The sequence below is a fragment of the Nanorana parkeri genome, unplaced genomic scaffold, assembly GCF_000935625.1.
Source record: "Nanorana parkeri isolate BGI_ZX_2015 unplaced genomic scaffold, ASM93562v1 scaffold725, whole genome shotgun sequence".
NCBI lineage: Eukaryota > Metazoa > Chordata > Amphibia > Anura > Dicroglossidae > Nanorana > Nanorana parkeri.
The window spans coordinates 653,754-659,692 of NW_017306993.1; the positions used below are offsets into that span (position 1 = coordinate 653,754).

General features: G+C 41.9%; 1 long non-coding RNA gene across 1 annotated transcript in view; it reads right to left on the reverse strand.

The window, feature by feature from the left end:
• Positions 1 to 1,835, reverse strand: part of LOC108793165 — a 6,604-nt gene extending 4,769 nt beyond the window's left edge. The window contains exon 1 of the long non-coding RNA XR_001941632.1: positions 1,764 to 1,835. This is a non-coding gene — a long non-coding RNA (uncharacterized LOC108793165). The remainder of the gene's footprint in view (positions 1 to 1,763) is intronic.
• Between the last annotated feature and the right edge of the window lie 4,104 nt (positions 1,836 to 5,939).

The window sequence follows — 5,939 nt, forward strand, 5'->3', positions numbered from 1 at the left end:
GGGCTGACAGAGCACCCAGAGCGGCTCCCTGGACTGCATCAGAGCGCTAGCCGCAGCTCCCTCCCCGCCTGCACGCCCGCCCACTTGTCTGTGGCTACCTGGACGGCAGAGCGGACAGCTGCAGCCAAGCCAAGTAAGACATCCCCCGAAAATAAGACCTACTGTCTTTTTTCGTAAATAAATATAATGAAATAATTTAAAAAAGGTTTTTACAGACCCCACACCCATGCACACAGTATATCTTTTAGATTTCATGGAGAAATTGGAGAATGTATTGTGTTTACATGCACTGAAAATACATTTTTGCATTGGTCACTGCAAATAAAGTTTTCTTAAAAAATGTGCCTGTATGTGTGGCCTGAAATCATTAGTCTGTATTATTTTAGAAAAAGTGTTGCATGACGATAAACACAAATATATCAGTACTTGGACAAGTATCAGTACTTGTACTTGAAAAAATGGTATCGGTGCTGAAAACGGGATTGTTGTTATCTTACCCCATTCTGGAGCTTTTAAAAATATATAAACTGTAGATAATTGCTATATGTTTGGGGACTGGTGATAACACATCAAGAGTATGATTATATATTTCCTTTCCTATGCCCCAGGAATCATACTTGTATTACTATTACAAGTTTTCAGTATTATCTTCCTTTTATTTTTTTGTTTTTAAAATAAATACTTTTTTAATGTTTTCTTTATTTATGCACCTCCTTTTTAATGTTTAAGCTAAGACATATACATTTTACCTTAGTGCACACGATACAGTGAACCTCTAATCTTTTAAAATTAAATTTTTTAGACATTCCTGCTTTTACTTTTTTTTTTACCATGAAAAGACTCTTCTGTGCACCTGTCTGATTTATGTACTTTTTTTTACCATGAAAAGACTCTTCTGTGCACCTGTCTGATTTATGTACTTTTTTTTACCATGAAAAGACTCTTCTGTGCACCTGTCTGATTTAGTAGAATTTCGTTTTAGAAAAAATTGCTTTTTGGAATGTTCATTAGATTTTTCTAATAGTGAGGTCAAATTGACTTTTAAAATCTTTTTTAACCACAGTGACAAAAAATTTAAAACATCAGGATGTAAAAATTCCATTGAATGAACAAAATATTAAAAGGTAAATGTGGTTTTCATTCAGGAAACTCCTGTTATTCCAAAATCGAATGTTAAAATGTATATTTTCAACTACATTCTACAAGTCTCTGATAGCATTATCAAATGCTCTCACAAGATTTTTTATATTACGAAAATCTACCAGTGTGTGGCCAGCTTTAGTTTCACTTTGTTAGTCATGCCTGATTTTACCTGATTTTATAGCTAAGTTCCACTATCTGCCATACCCCTTTCCAATCAAAATGGAAGGGCTTTGCTATGTAGTCATAAAAAGTCAGTCCTAAGTAACAAAGTAAAACTAAAAAAGAGAGGAGTATAGAAAAACTTTTCACTTTACCCCTTTGCAGCTACATCCAATCATGTGCACTAAATGAGAAAAATGTTATCATAGTGACAAATTGTGATCCTAAGACACTAATATACAATGTTTATGCCATTAAAACCATTTTTTTAAAATAATATAATTAGCATAAACCTACAAAATATTTATCAGTCATTTAGTATACTGCAGAGAGTATGCACTTCTGATTTATAATAGGTGTGATCTGCATCAGGGACTTTTGGCTTTAATTGATAAAACTACAGTTGAGGCCCCTAAATCATATAGGTTGAAAAAGGTTTAATATAGACAATGAATAGTTACCCCTTCATGGCTGCTCCTGGATGAGACAGTATCTCTTCTCTGTTAAGAAGTAACTGAAGATATATAGCTTGTCTGAGGCAAAGTTCAGAGCCCTACCCATTTGCGAACTTTGATCTCATCTGACAAGATGGGTGTGAATTGTTTCTTTCAATGTGTTTTTGTCCCTCTTTCTTTTTTTATAAATTCTTTATTGAACAGTTTCATCCGTATAACAAAAAAAAAAGAAACAGTAATCAAGGGAAAAAGGATTAAGCCGTCGAAGGACCGACAGGCGGAGTCGAGGGATCTTACCTGCCCATATGAAGGAGGATATTGCTGTTTGGAGGGAGCGGAAATAGGACCGAGGGATATGAATTGGTAGGGCCTGGAAGGGATAGAGGAAGCGTGGAAGGACGTTCTGTTTTACAACATTACACCGGCCGGACCAGGAAAAAGTGTTCCTGGCCCAGCCCTCTAGGTCCGATTTAACCTTCAATAGCAGTGGTGGGAAGTTTAGACTGTATAGTTGGGAGAGATCTCGGGGGAGCTTTACGCCTAAGTATTTGAGGGCGGTGGGAGTCCAGTGGTAAGGGAAGTTCCGCTGAATACGAGCTAGCATCCGTGCAGGTACCGTCAGGTTGAGGGCCTCCGATTTTTGGGCATTAATGTGAAAGTTGGCAAGGTCGCCGTAGTGGCGTAGGGCACCGGACAAGTTAGGTAGCGTGATGTCGGGGAAAAAGAACACAGGGAGGAGGAAGGCTAAGGCGTGAACCGGAGTTCGGCGTCCCAATGGCCCTGAAGGCACTCTTGGGACCAACTAGTGGGGGTAACGAATCTGCACCCAGGCGGAGCGTTGCTCCGTGGGTACCATGAGGAAGCATAGTAAAATCAACATTTCAAACATCACGTAAAACAACATCAACTGCAAATAACATGACCACCTGACAGGGCAGTGGTATAAGTTGTGTTATGTCGTCTGTAAGGTATCGGCACCACGGAGCTCTCACGCTATGCGACTTATTCCGCCATGTGCAGGACACGCCCCCTCTTGTCCCTCTTTCTTAACATTAACAAACTGTTATGATGGTGTCTGGCTCAAAAGATTATAGAAGAAAAATATTTTGCTATTCTTGAAGCTTTACCTGGCCATTTGCTTTATCAGCAGGTCATACTAGTGGGGTGCATTGCCAGGGCTGGGTAACAGGTTGATCCAAAGGGCCATAAAACTAAGAAATATGTCTGGCTATAGCTGGTGCTTTATGTCAGTAATGTCATTATTAAGATAGAATTCCGCGCTAAGGATCTGGTAATTTAATACAAACAATAACAAGCTGCTATGAACAAAAATGGATAAAGTGAATATAAAACACACAGCGCTAAATATCGATCAATAATGGCACATGCCAATCGTGTACAAAAACGCGAAGTAATCGGCCAAAATTTAAACAATTCAAAATATCATAAATAATGTGTGTAAGTGTAATGTGACCCCCAACTCAAAATAGAAGGGTCATCTTGATCTTCCTAAATATCAGTATTAAGTCACCAAGGACAAGTGTTTAAGGCAGGGGTGCCCATTAGGTAGATCATTAGGTAGAAGCTGATGCTGGTAGATCACGATTGTAAGTTGGCTCACTATCCCGAGAACCCTCCTATGGTCTGTTTAGCCCCTCCCCGTCTGCTGCGTTTGACACATGGAGGCACATGGAGGCAGAGGCCGACAGCATGAGAGCAGCGACTTTAGGATAGAGTTATTTCACTTAATTTTCATTCCCTTCTATTTTCAGTTGAGGTCACATTACACTTATACACACTATTTATGATATATTTTGGACTGTTTACATTTTGGCGATTCTTGGTGTTTTTTGTACACATGATTGGCATATGCCATTATAGATCGATATTTAGCTTCATGTCAGTAATGGCATGCACTGGACTACGCAAAGACAAGACTAAGGCATGGGTAAAAACAGAAGCCGCACTCTACAGATCTTCTAACTTGAATCCACACTTTATTAGTGTGCAAATAACAGATACACCCTACAAACTCTCCCCAGATCCTCTCACACCTTTGTTGTTGAAACGCGTGAAAGGATCTGGGGAGTGTTTGTAGGGTGTATCTGTTATTTAGACAGTAATAAAGTGTAGAAGATCTATGGAGTGCGGCCTCTTTTTGTACCAGTGCTACTACAGGTGAAAGCGCACCTTTTCTTTGCCAGCAACTGAGAGACCTGCATTGCAGGAGTCTATGCATAGAATTGGAGCGGTAAGTGAGTGGAGTGAAGTTTAAGGCATGATACATTTGTAATAGCGTCACAACACTGTGCAAGGAGAGCAGAACATTGTAATAGCTTGGTATTAGGCTGAATTGATAGATGAATACAACCGTGACTACAGCACCAGCGCCTTGGACAGGTGACTGCATAGTATTGCTAACACTTTGTTGCTTTTAAAAGGAAAAGAGTAAATGGATGACCTTATCAGTGTGCTATTGCTCCTTCATTCTGCATACAGCAGTCTGAAGGCTAGCAGGTATTTAATGAATTTTAACAGCCATTTTTCCCACAGTCAGAAAGGAGGGGTTAAAACCCCTGTTGGTTTTTGTTCTATTGGGTAGAGTTCCCTTTACTTCCTGTCTCATAGACACTATAGGACAGGGGTGCTGCTGCTGGCCGGGTGCAGTTCTCTGACTTGGATGACAGGTGGCGCTCTGTCCTGGCTGAGCCCTTGCAGCTGCTCCACTCTGGGGAAGCCTGAGAGCAAGGCCCTGGGGCCAAACACATCAGACACAGTCTAGGGCCGGGTAAGTGGTGTTCTTTATCAGAGGAAGGGGCATTGTGTACCGCAGGCTATGCACTGTATGAGTGTGTGTGTGTCATTATATATACACACACACACACTATATTGCCAAAAGTATTGGGACACCTGCGTTTACAAGCACATGAACTTTAATGGCATCCCAGTCTTAGTCCGTAGGGTTCAATATTGAGTTGGCCCACCTTTTTGCAGCTATATCAGCTTCAACTCTTCTGGGAAGGATGTCCACAAGGTTTAGGAGTGTGTCTATGGGGATGTTTGACCATTCTTCCAGAAGAGCATTTGTGAGGTCTGGTACTGATGTTGGACGAGAAGGCCTGGCTCGCAGTCTCCGCTCAAATTCATCCCAAAGGTGTTCTATCGGGTTGAGGTCAGGACTTTGTGCAGGCCAGTCAAGTTCCTCCACCCCAAACTCGTTCATCCATGTCTTTATGGACCTTACTTTGTGCACTGGTACGCAGTCATGTTGGAACAGGAAGGGGCCATCCCCAAACTGTTCTCACAAAGTTGAGAGCATGAATATGTCCAAAATGTCTTGGTATGCTGATGCCTTAAGAGTTCTCTTCACTGGAACTAAGGGGCCAAGCAACCCCAACCCATAATCAACCCTACACCATAATCCCCCCTCCATATACCTCCATGGCCACAGGTGTATAAAATCAAGCACCTAGACATGCCGATTGCTTCTACAAACATTTGTGAAAGAATGGGTCACTCTCAGGAGCTCTGTGAATTCAAGCGTGGTACCGTGATAGGTGCAGTAAGTCCATCTGTGAAATGTCCTTGCTACTAAATATTCCACGGTCAACTGTTAGTGGCATTCAGCACCATATGTCCCTTCTACGTCCAGGTAGGCCGTCAGTCTTCTCAGCCCACCCTATCAAGGTTATACTCAAAGGGAGGTTCAGAAGTTCCGGCCAAGGTCTAGTGTTACTTGCCTTCCTGTCTCCATAAAATGTTCAGAGACCTTGACCAAATGCTTTCTTGGTCCCCCTTTGGTGAACTCCCCAGGCTAGTTTTGTAAGCAGCCATCTGTTTGGTGTTCTTAGGTTCCCTCAGACCCAGGGAGTGTACTGTCCCCAGGTCACAAGCCCCCGCTCTTGCCAAGAGACATCTGATTCAGTTGGAGATGGCTCAGGCATTTGCTAAACTTCTTGTGTGGATTTGTTCGCTTTCAATAGATCCTGTTGTCCATCCCTACAGGGTCATTTTCTGCCCCCTTATTTTGCATACTGACCACGGCATACCTCAGGTCAAGTTTAGGCAGGTTCATCATCTCAATGTTCACGTACGTATCAGTGGGGGCTCTGACTACAAGTGTTAGGCTAACTTGTTAGCTGTATTTGTGGGAGGAGCCCCACACATTTAAACCCCCCTGTT